The 12,466-nt window shown below is 41.3% G+C and overlaps 1 long non-coding RNA gene across 1 annotated transcript in view; it reads right to left on the bottom strand.

Annotated features, from left to right (window-relative positions):
- The window catches only part of LOC113617434 (uncharacterized), a 61,499-nt gene that overhangs the window by 18,557 nt on the left and 30,476 nt on the right, over positions 1–12,466 (bottom strand). The window lies entirely within an intron of this gene.

The following is a 12,466-nucleotide window of genomic DNA, read 5'->3' as shown; positions in this document are numbered from 1 at the left end:
CATCTCCCTAGCGCCAGCCTCCTTTCAAAGGCCCTTTATTACACCACGAACTATTTGCTGTCGAGACATTTAGGATGAAATCATTGCGTTAAACAAATAAACGCAGCTTCGTCCAGATTTCTGCTCTGAGGAGCAGAGTAAGAAAATAATTTCTGTCTGCTCGCCACAAAAGCGGCTGGAAAGGCCCAAAGAAAAATATTATTTTTACTCCATTGTGTGAAATATTGTCCTGGAGGATCTGACGCACTAAGCGTTTGAAGAGTTTGTGCTGGCAGGTTTCAAAGGTCCCCTGGGTCGGCCCCCTGGGATTGTTTTCTGCATTAATAAACTTAGCATGATGTGTGTTAAAAGGAACATTCTGTTTGCTTTGTAAATAAGGGATGTCAAACAAGAAGCAGAAGCCTTACAGACACTAGGTGATGTGTTCTCGGAGCAGGGACGGGGAGGGAGGGAGGGAGAGGCACCCTGGAAAAACGGGTAATGCTGGGGCTCCCTGCACTGAGCTGAGGCCTTGTTGGGAAAACAAATCAGTCTGTCTGAGTCCAAACCAGGCCATTTCCTCACTGATCCTGGTGGGAAAGCTGCACACTTTGCCCCAAACCAGCAGGACACAGGCTTGGGAAGGAAAGTTCTCAAGTGTCTGTCAGCTGTGTGGTGGAGGGGAGATGACGGCGCCTGGCAGAGGGGCCCTCCCCCAACCCTGAACCCCGCCCACCCCTTTTAGAGAAGTTTCCTGGCTTGTCGGGATCTCCCAGAGCTGGCAGGCAGGAGGGGGCAGAGGTGAAAGCTATATCTTTGGGAATGATGATCTGGCTATCGCTCCCTCTATCTCTCTCATGTGCCTTTCTCAGATGTGTCTGCAGCCCCTGTCAAATTCCTGACGGGCCCTCAGGGACGCCGACATCGTGGGAGACACATCACCCTGGCCCTGTGAGCCCTCCTCTGCAGGGAGCCCGAAGGAGCCAGGGCAGGATGTGTAATGCCTCTGGTTCAAGTATTTGCTATTTTCACAGGTGCCTCCCCCTGGTCCCACAGCCCCCTCTGTTGTCTGATCCAATGTTATCGAAGGTTTCCCAGACCTCCCAGGCATTTTCATTTCCGCCCGCTGCCCTGCTGGCTTCTTCCCGTTACTCCCCAAGCTCTCCACTCCCCTCTGCGGTCCTGGAAAGACTTCCTCTGACATCCATTTCTATTCTGGCAAGTCCTGGTTCTCTCCTGCTCAGGAGTTCATACCATTTCTTGAGACTTTGGAGGAAAGTGATGACAGGGAATGCTGAGCTCTCTCTGGTGAGAATCACAGACTCTCAGAGGTTAAGGGTGTAGACACAGAAACCCGGGGGGGTGTTCACCCTGGACCCTAGTCGAATCACCTGGTGGGTTTTTATAGTTGCTGTTTTCTGAGCCCACACCCAAGTGGTTCTGATTCAGCTACTTTGGGGTGATGTTTTTAACCTCAAAATGTCTTTACGTTTTGGAGATTCCTGTAGCGGGTGACTCCAGTGTGGCAACGAAGAAAGCAAGCCAAGCTGTGTTCTCACCCCACACGCTACTTTCATGGAGGAGTAACTCACGTGTCTGAGGTCTCTGTATTTGTTTCCTGTGGCAGCTGTAATGAGTACCACAAACTGAGTGGCTTGACCAACAGAGTGTATTCTGGAGGCCAGAAGTCCAAAATCAGGGTGTTGGCCGGACCACACTTCCTTTGGAGGCTCTGGGGAAGGATCCTTCCTTGCCTCTTCCAGCTTCCAGTGGCTGTCAGCATTCCTTGGCTTGTGGCTGCAACTCTCTGCTCTGTCTTCACTTGCCTACTCCTCTGTGAGGCTCTCTGTGCTCTCACCTTCCATCTGTGTTATCTCCCTTTATCTTTTTCTTATAAGGACATTTGTGATGGCGTGTAGGTCCCATCTGGATAAACCAAGATAAGCGCCTCCTCCCAAAATTGCTAATCACATCTTTTGCTCTATAATATTCATTTTTTAACCATATAAGGTAATATTCACAGGTTGTAAGGCTTAGGACATGGGCACACCTTTGGGGGGGTCACCATTCATCCCACAACAGTCCCTTGGTCAGTGGCAGAGTTAGGACTAGAACTGGGTCTTTTGACTTGCCACAGAATATGCCTGCTGCTATATCAGGCCCCTGGGTTGCACACGTCCCTTTGAAGCAGTCTAGTGAGGAACTTAAGGGCAGGGTTTTTGCATCAGCAGACCTGAGTTCAAATCCCAGCACTGATTCAGTTTACCACTGATTTTTGGTCTGCAAATTGGGGATAATCATTTAGCCTAATTTTAAGGAATAAATGACACAATGTATGTAAAGCACTGAGCAGGACCAGGCACATGGTAAAGTCTCAGTGTTAGTATTACTGATCTGGCAGGAATTAAATATTTTATCATAAAAAGTTATAGGAGAGAGTAAATACATGCAATTATATATCTGACAAGGGATTATTACTCAGAATATATGGAGAACTCCTAAAATTCAACAACCAGAAAACAAACAACCTGATTCAAAAACGGCAAAAACATTTCTCCAAAGAAGACATACAAATTACCAATAAGCACATGTAAAGATGCTCAACATCAATAATCATTAGGGAAATGCAAATCAAAACTACAATGAAATACCACCTCATACCTATTAGGATGGCTACTATCAAAACAACAGAAAATAATGAGTGTTGGCAAAAATGTGGAGAAATGGAACCCTTGTACACTATTGGTAGGAATATAAAATGATGATTCTCAAAAAATTAAAAATAGAACTACCATATGACCCAACAATCCCACTCCTGGGTATATACCCAAAATAATTGAAAACAGGGTCTCAAATCAATATTTGTACACCCATGTTCATAGAAACATTATTCACAATAACCAAAACATGGAAGCAACCCAAGTGTCCATCAATGGATGAATGGATAAGCAAAATGTGGTATATACATACAACGGAATGTTATTCAGCCTTAAAAAAGGAAGGAAATTCTGACATATGCTATAGCATAGATGTACGACGAAGACATTATGCTAAGTGAAATAAGTCAGTCACCAAAAGATATATACTGCATGATTCCACTTATATGAGGTACCTAGATTAGTCAAAATCATAGGGACAGAAAGTAGAATGGTGATTGCCAGAGGCTGGAGGGAAGGGAGGTATTGGGAATTACTGTGTAATGAGTATAGAGTTTCAGTTTTGCAAGATGAAAAGGGTTTTGGAGATGGATGGTAGTGATAGTTGCACAACAATATGAAAAAGAACTATAATATGCAACCAGTACATTGCTAACGCAACATTAGCAACCTATGAGCTAGACTTGAATTGAACAAAGAGGGTAAAGGTATTGGAAAGCCCCCACTTGGGAGGTAGCGGGAGAGTGGGCCACACTGGAAAAGGAGCCTAGACTGCAGTGGGTGACAGGTCAAGTGTAGAGCGATTTCAGAGACCTGCACAGAGCTCCTCTCCCTGGTCTCATAGCTAAGTGGTCTCCAAGGAGCTGGGGCTGCCACCTGCACAGCATCCTGGTGACCCTCAACAGGAGCCACCCCTGGCCTGCTGTTCTCACTGTTAATCTGTTTCAGCATCATCCACCTGGCTAAGTGGGATGAGCCAAAGAAAGGCAGAGAGACCTTACAGGTAGGTTAAGAACAGTCTGAAACAAGAGGTTGTGTGATCTAGGGGCCATGTAAAGATTTCATGTTTCTTTTGTAAAATCTCTCTTCCACCAGCCCGTATTAAGAGAAAAAATTCCTCGTGGCCATAGTTCAGTACAAATCTCCCAGCACCACGGAGTTGCAGACCTTCCCCGATATGTTGCCATTTTTAGTAAGCAGCACAATCATACTGAAAGATCCATTTTAAAAGGCCTTGTCTCCCCTCTGACCCTCCCCCTCGCAGCCTCCACCCCCAAATACGCACACACTGCCAGTAGGTCTCCCACCAAAGCCCCAGCTGAAAATACCCTCAGCTGTTGGCTTCTGTTACAGTTTTCACTACAGACCCACAGTCTCATAGGCACCCAGTGATAACACAGAGGGAATTCAAGAACTGCCACTGAACACATGGGCTCAAATGCAGCTTCCCTGAGCTGGAAGGGTATGAGCAGGCTCCCCAGATCCCTCACAGAAAGAGGCCACCTCCCCTTTGCTGGTGGCCCCCATTCCTCAAAAACTAAACCAAGCAAGGAGGGGAAAGCAGCTTTGGAACGCTCAGGAATCTACACACACCTTCCCCATACCCTGCTGTCTCCCAGGGGTTTCTTTTCCTAATCTGGCTCCGTGAGCAGTGGGTACCAGAAATCCTAATCTGGCTCTGGAGGAAAGCTCAGGATGGTAAGATATGGGTACAGCCTAAGTGTTAGGATCGCTCCACCCACCTTCACAGTGAGGGAAAGCCAGGCTGGTCTGAGCATCACCCAGAGCTTCATACTGGAAGGCAGCCCCTGCAAAACCCTGTGCCCAGAGAAAGCACGAGCTGTGCACACAGTGTACTATATAATCAGAACAGGTGAAAATGTTCTTCCTCTGGTACGTTTAACATATGTCCATTTTCCTCTGCTGGTGAGTACCACTTGTTTTCCTTTTCCTGACCCCTTTTTTTGCTGGTTGTCTTTTCATATAAATTTCAAAGTTGTAGCCAAACAAGAATTAACATCATACCAGAAAGAGCCCTTTAAGATAATGTAGGAGACAAAGATGAAGACTCAACAGTTTCTATGTTATATCCTACACATCTTCATGCAGCTACTTTTAATGACACCTCTGGCCCATCCTCTTTGACTTGCAGTTCCTGCCTGTAGGCAAAACAAAACTTGGCCACCATGGGAGTAATAACAGCTTAAAGGAGCTACAGCTATGGATATAATCAGAACCATGATGTGGTGACAAGGTTTCTATGGAGGTTTAAAATAATGCTAGCGTATCACTCAACAGCTTACAACTGCTGCAGCCTCCCCTGGGGTTCTTGCCCCCAGCACCACACTGGAGACGGGACTGTTAGTCATAAAACGTTCTTGGGACAGTGTGATGGCAACAATAAGCCATGGATTAAACTGGACCAGTTCTAACACCCCTTTCAACTCACGTATCTGGGAATATACAGGTCTTCAGTTTATATGGAGGGGAGGCTGGGGGTCAGACCCAAGCAGCCTCCTGCAAAGAAGGAGGTATCCAAAAGATGACCAGACCTCAGGGTTCAAGACTTCCTATTTGCCTGATGAGCCTGACAAGAGGTTAATATCCAAAACATACAAACAGCTCACACAACTCATTATCAAAAAAATAAACAACTGAATCGAAAAATGGGCAGAAGATCTAAACAGACATTTCTCCAAAGAAGACATACAGATAGATGGTCAACAGGCACATGGAAAGATGCTCAACATCGATAATTATTAGAGAAATGTAAATCAAAACCACAATGAGGTACCACCTCACACTGGTCAGAATGACCATCATCAAAAAGTCTACAAATAATAAATGCTAGAGAGGATGTGGAGAAAAGGGAACCCTCCTATACTGTTGGTGGGAATGTAAGTTGGTGCAGCCACTATGGAGAACAGTACGGAGGTTCCTCAGAAAACTAAAAATCGAATTACCATATGATCCAGCTATCCCATTCCTGGGCATATATCCAGAAAAAAATGAAAACACTAATTCGAAAAGATACATTCACCCCCGTGTTCATAGTAGCACTATTTACAAGAGCCAAGGCATGGAAACAACCAAAGTGCCCATCAACAGACGACTGGTTTAAGATCATGTGCGATATAGATAGATAGATAGATATATGTATATATATATGTATATATGTGTGTGTATATATATATATATATATGTTACTCAGCCATAGAAAAAGAATGAAATATTGCCATTTGCAGCAACATGGATGGATCTAGAGAATATCATACTAAGTGAAGTAAGTCAGAGAGAGACAAGTATTATATGATATCACTTACATGTGTAATCTGAAAAATAATACAAATGAATGTATATACAAAAAGAAACAGACTCACAGACATAGAAAACAAACTTATGGTTACCAAGGGGAAAAGGGAGGGAGCGAGGGGGATAAATTAGGACTATGAGATTAACAGATACAAACTACTATACATAAAATAGATAAGCAACAATTATTTACTGTATACCACAGGGAACTATATTCAATATCTTGTAATAACCTATAATGGAAAAGAATCTGAAAAAATATATTAATATATATAACTGAATCACTTTGCTATACACTTAAAACTAACACAATATTGTAAATCAACTATACTTCAATAAAAAAAATTGACGAGGGACTTCCCTGGTGGCGCAGTGGTTAAGACTCCACGCTCCCATAGCAGGGTTCGATCCCTGGTCAGGGAACTAGATCCCACATGCATGCTGTAACTAAGGAGGCTGCGAGCTGCAACTAAGACCCAGTGCAAACAAATAAAATAAAATAAAAACTTAAAAAAAAATTGACGAGTGAAGAAACAAAGCAAGACAAAGAAGCAAAAAGATTTCCTGTTTACAGAGAGAAGTAGAATTTTTTTTCTCTTTCTATGCCAATCTGGCTTTAGTTTTTAAATCAGGGTTATAAATTACATAAAATTTATGCTTTTTATTGTACATTTTTGCTTGTTTTGACAAACACACCAATCATGTAACCATTACAATCAAGATATTAAACAGTTACATCACCCCCCCCCACCTTCCAATTTCCCCATACCACTTTGTAGTTGTCTTAGTCCATTTGGACTGCTATAACTAAATACAAGAGAGGAAGTGGCTAACAAACAACAAACACTTATTTTTCACAGTTCTAGAGCCTAGGAAGTCCCAGATTATGGTGCTGACAGATTTGGCATCTGATGAGCTTTTCCTGGTCCATAGACAGCCATCTTTTTGCTGTGTTCTCACATGGTGAAAGGGGGCATGGGAGCTTCCTTGGCCTTCTCTTATAATGCCACTAATCCCATTCATGAGGGCTCCACCCTCAAGACATAGTCACCTCCTAAAGGCCCACTCTTAACCTTGGGAATTTGGTTTCAACATATGAACTTTGGGGGAACACAGACATTCTGACCATATCAGTAGTCAATCTTTTTTCCATTCCCAGCCCCTAGCAACCACTGTGTTTTCCAGAACATCATATAAATTAAGTCATCAGTGCAGTCTTGTTAGACTGGCTTCTTCCACATAGCATAATGCATCAAGATCCATCCCTGTTATTGGGAATATCAGTAACTTGTTCCTTTTTATTTCTGAGTATGATTTTATTTATGGAATTATTTGCATGTTTGTTTATCTTTTCACCAATTGAAAGATATTTTCCACCTAGGTTTTGGTGATGATGAATAAAGCCACTATAAAAATTAATGTACACGTTTTGGGGACTTCCCTGGTGGTCCAGTGGCTAAGACTCTGCACTCCCAATGCAGAGGGCCCGGGTTTGATCTCTGGTCAGGGAACTAGATCCTGCATGCCACAACTAAAGATCCCACATGCTGCAACTAAAAAGATCCTGCATGCCACAACGAAGATCCCGCATGCAGCAGCGAATATCCCGTGTGCCACAACTAAGACCCAGTGCAGCCAAATAAATATTTTTTTTCAATTAATGTACAGGTTTTGGCCTGGACATAAATTTTCATTTCACTTTGGTAAGTACCTGGGACTGAGGCTGCTGCATCATATGGTAAGTGTGTGTTGAACTTTATTCAAAACCGCCAAACTGTTTTCTAAAGTGGCTATGCCGTTTTGCATTCGCACTAGCAATGGATGAGAGTTTCTGTTACTCTACATCCTTGTCAGCACTTGACATTGTCAGTTATAGTTTCTTTTGAAACACATAACAATCTTGTTCTTTAGAAAATGAAGCTGAGGGGCTTCCCTGGTGGCACAGTGATTAAGAATCCGCCTACCAGTGCAGGGGACATGGGTTCAAGCCCTGGTCTGGGAAGATCCCACATGCTGCGGAGCAACTAAGCCCCGTGCGCCACAACTACTGAGCCTGCGAGCCATAGCTACTGAGCCTATGCACCACAACTACTGAAGCCTGCACACCTAGAGCCCGTGCTCCACAACAAGAGAAGCAACCACAATGAGAAGCCCGTGCACCACAACGAAGAGTAGCCCCTGCTCACCGCAACTAGAGAAAGCCCATGTGCAGTAACGAAGACCCAATGCAGCCAAAAATAAATAAATTTATTTAAAAAAAAAAAAGAAAATGAAGCTGAGCCAGTAAGGATGTGTGAATTTTTCAGTTGACTAAATAGTTGGGCCAGAATTTGAACTCAGAACCCTAGACAGTCCTAGAATAGGTTTAGCTCAGTGTTTTAACTTGCTCAAATCCCACCTCCTTCTACACAGCTCTGTGGTAATCAAATAGCACAAAAAGAAAATAAATAACCCAATTAAAAATGGACATAGGATTTGAATAAGCATTTCTTCAAAGAAGGTATATGAATGACCAATAAGCACATGGAAAGATGTTCAACATTGTTAGTCATCAGAGAAATGCAAATCAAAACTATAACGAGATATTACTTCACATCTACCAGGATGGCTATAATCAAAAACCAGAAAATAACAAGTGTTGGTGAGGATGCAAAGAAATTGCAACCCTCATACACTGCTGGTGGGAATGTAAAATGGTACAGTCACTTTGGAAACAGTACAGAAGTTCTTCAAAATATTAAACACAGAGTTACCATATGCCTCAAAAATTTCTCACTTCTAGCTACCCAAGAGAATTGAAAACACACCTTCATATGAAAACTTGGACACAAATGTTCATGGCAGCACTATTTATATTAGCCAAAAAGTGGAAACAGTGCAAATATTCATCAATTGATGAATGGTCAACAAAATGTGTTATACCCACATGATGGAATATTGTTCCACCATGAAAAGGAATGAAGTTCTGATACATGCTACCACATAGATGAACCTTGAGAAAATTATGCAAAGTGAAAAAAGCCAGACACAAAAGGCCATATATTGCATGATTCCACTTATATGAAACATTCAGAACAGGCAAATCCACAGAGACAGAAAGTAGATTAGTGGTTGCAAGGGGCTGGGGGAAGACGGAATGGAGAGTGACTGCTAATGGGTATGAGGTTTCCTTTGGGGGTAATAAAAATGTTCTGGAATTATACAGAGATGATGATTATTCAACTTTATGAATACACTAAAAACCACTGAATTTCATCTTTCAAAGAGTGAACTTTGTGATATGTAAATTTATCTCAATAAAGCAGTTATGAAAGGAAAAAAGTAGGTGTATATGTGTAAATGTTCTGACTTGGGGAAAAGTGTGGGGAGAGGAAGGTATGATGGTGCAAGAACCAAACCTGGAGATGAAGACCCAACTTCACCCTTGCTGCTCTATGACTGTAAAAATCCACTTACTCTTTTGATTCTTGGTTTCTTCATTTGAAAACTAGGGAAAATATCCCCCTCAGAGTGATTTTATATGGGTCAGAGACAATCTTATAACCTATAAATTGCTATTTAAATGTTAGCTCTAACCCTAAAGTCTTGAATTTTTCTCTGAAATGGTAATTCTCTTTCCATAAAATTTGAGCTCGAGAGTGTCCTTTGCAGATTCTGGTCCTTCCCCTGGCCCTCAGTACTTAACAGAGTGTTCAGCATAGTGACTTAGACTTACTTAACAATTGAGCAGCAGTGTGGGCCTAGGACTATAAACATAAATAAGATTTACTTGTGTCTTCAGGAAGGTCAGTCAAGTGGGGTGGGAGTAGGAGACAGATATCTAAATTTGTAAGTATAATGCATGTGCATGTAATTACAGTGAGATGAGCAGGTGATCATGCGTACACATCCACCCTTTTCAACAAGTATCTCCTGGAGAAAAAAGATGAAGATTTGTTGGTTGGGAATTTGTGTCTCCCACCATTGGATCCTGCATGCTTCCAATAGGAGGACAGGGTTGAACATGTTTCAAAAAGATTTCTAAAGATTTATGATGTTGGCTATTTAAGGAAATAAAAATATCACTAACAGAACAGTATGGAGGTTCCTTAAAAAACTAAAAATAGAATTAACATATGACCCAGCAATCCCACTACTGGGCATATACACAGAGAAAACCATAATTCAAAAAGACACATGCACCCCAATGTTCATTGCAGCACTATTTACAATAGCCAGGTCATGGAAGCAACCTAAATACCTATCAACAGATGAATGGATAAAGAAGATGTGGTATATATATATACAATGGAATATTACTCAGCCATGAAAAGGAATGAAACTGGGTCATTTATAGAGACGTGGATGGACCTAGAGACTGTCATACAGAGTGAAGTAAGTCAGAAAGAGAAAAACAAATATCGTATATTAACGCATATATGTGGAATCTAGAAAAATGGTACAGATGAACTGGTTTGCTGGGCAGGGGCGGAGACATGGATGTAGAAAACAAACGTATGGACACCAAGGGGGGAAAGCGGGGTTGGGGGGTGGTGGTGGGATGAATTGGGAGATAGGGATTAACATATATACACTGATATGTATAGAACTGATAAGAACCTACTGTATAAATAAATAAAATTCAAAAATAAATTCTTTTCCAATGGAAATTCTATTCCTGAAACACTCACCAAAATAATAATAGAAAGGATCTTCACCAACCTGATTAAGGCATCCACAAATAACCTACAGGTAACATAACTGTTATTGTTGAAACTCTTCCATTTTGATGGATTTGCAGTTTCTCTTTGTAGTATTTATTCTTGTCTGATAAAGTCAGCTTTATTGAGGTGAAATTTACATACAATAAAATTCACCCATTTTAAGTGTACATTTCAAAGTATTTTTTAAAATATGGTCACATAGCCATCACTACAATCATGATATAGACATCCCCTCTGCCTCTACGCAGAAAATCCTGTCTTCACATCCACCACCTGCTCCAGTCTCTGGAAAGCACTAATATTCACTCACTATAGATTTTCCTTTTCTAGAATTTCATATAAATGGAATTCTACAACACACATTATTTTGTGCCTGGCTTATTTTACTTAGTATAATGTTTTTCACATTCACCCCAAATTTTGTGTGCATCTGTGGGTAGCTATTTTTTAATGCTAAGCTGTATTCCACTTTATGGGTGAATCACATTTGTTTATCTATCCACCAGTTGAGGTTTGGGTGGTTTCCAGTTTGGAGCTATTATGAATAAAGCTGTAATTATTATTTGTATAAGTCTCTGTATGGACATATATTTTATTTCTTTGAGGGAAATACCTAGAAAGGGGTATTGCTAAGTCACATAGTTGAAGTGTATGTTTAACTTAAAAAGAAAAAAAACATCAAATTTCCAAAAGGCCTGTTGCATTTTTATTCCTACAAGAAGTGTATGAGTCCTAGTCGTTATACCTCCTAGCCAACTCTTGCATTTTATTATCTGCTGAGGTTTTAATCTGCATTTTCTAAATAACTAATGATGAGCATCTTTTTTGCCTAGTTGTCATCTGTATATCTTCTTTAGTGAAGTGTTTGTTAGAATATTTTGACTATTAGGTTATTTGTTCTCTTATTGAGTGATTTAAAATCTTTTTATAATGTGAACACAGGTCTTTTACTAGATATGTGTTTTGTAAATCTATTCTCCTAGTGTGTGGCTTATGTTTTCATTTATTTGAGAGTGCTTTTTTTTTTGCTGTACGTGGGCCTCTCACTGTTGTGGCCTCTCCCATTGCGGAGCACAGGCTCTGGACGCGCAGGCTCAGCGGCCATGGCTCACAGGCCTAGCCGCTCCGCGGCATGTGGGATCTTCCCGGACCGGGGCACGAACCCGTGTCCCCTGCATCGGCAGGCGGACTCTCAACCACTGTGCCACCAGGGAAGCTCTGAGAGTGCTTTTAAAGAGCTTTTCTTTTTAATTTTGAAGAAGTCTACAAAAATTATCAATGTTTTCTTTTATGGTTTGTGGTTTTTGTGTAAGAAATGTTTGTCTAACCAAAGGCTTCAAAAAAATTAGATAACTGCTTTGTTTACAAATTAGATATCATATTAAAATAACGATTGTGTAAAAAAAATATATCACTAACATATGATTGCTAATAGAATGGGAACTTGAAAAATATCATATTTCTGCAGTGAGGGGCCATTCTTAGCTCACCCTCTTTCCTGGTAAAGTTTTGATTATTTTGTCTTTAAAATCCTAATAAAAACATCATGTAATTCCCTCCAACACCATGTTCAAAGCAAAGCAACAGTGAGAGGATCAGCCCATGAATTTTCTAAGTTATTTATAGGGCTAAAGCCCCACAAGGGAGGCATTAGATGCACCCACTTCTATTAGATCATATGTTGTTCATAATGGGTTCCTGGAAATCCAGTTGTCTTTTCCTAGGACCCCAGGATGTTATGACCAAAAACATATATTTCAAAACCTCACCACCTCCAAAGCCCTGCTCAAAAGAAGTTTTGCTGAAGCTTTTAGT

Source organism: Aethalodelphis obliquidens, unplaced genomic scaffold (genome assembly GCF_003676395.1).
Source record: "Aethalodelphis obliquidens isolate GAN/ISIS:26980383/991018 unplaced genomic scaffold, ASM367639v1 scaffold4, whole genome shotgun sequence".
In the NCBI taxonomy this organism is placed as follows: Eukaryota; Metazoa; Chordata; class Mammalia; order Artiodactyla; family Delphinidae; genus Aethalodelphis; species Aethalodelphis obliquidens.
This window is presented reverse-complemented; position numbering and strand designations above follow the sequence as displayed.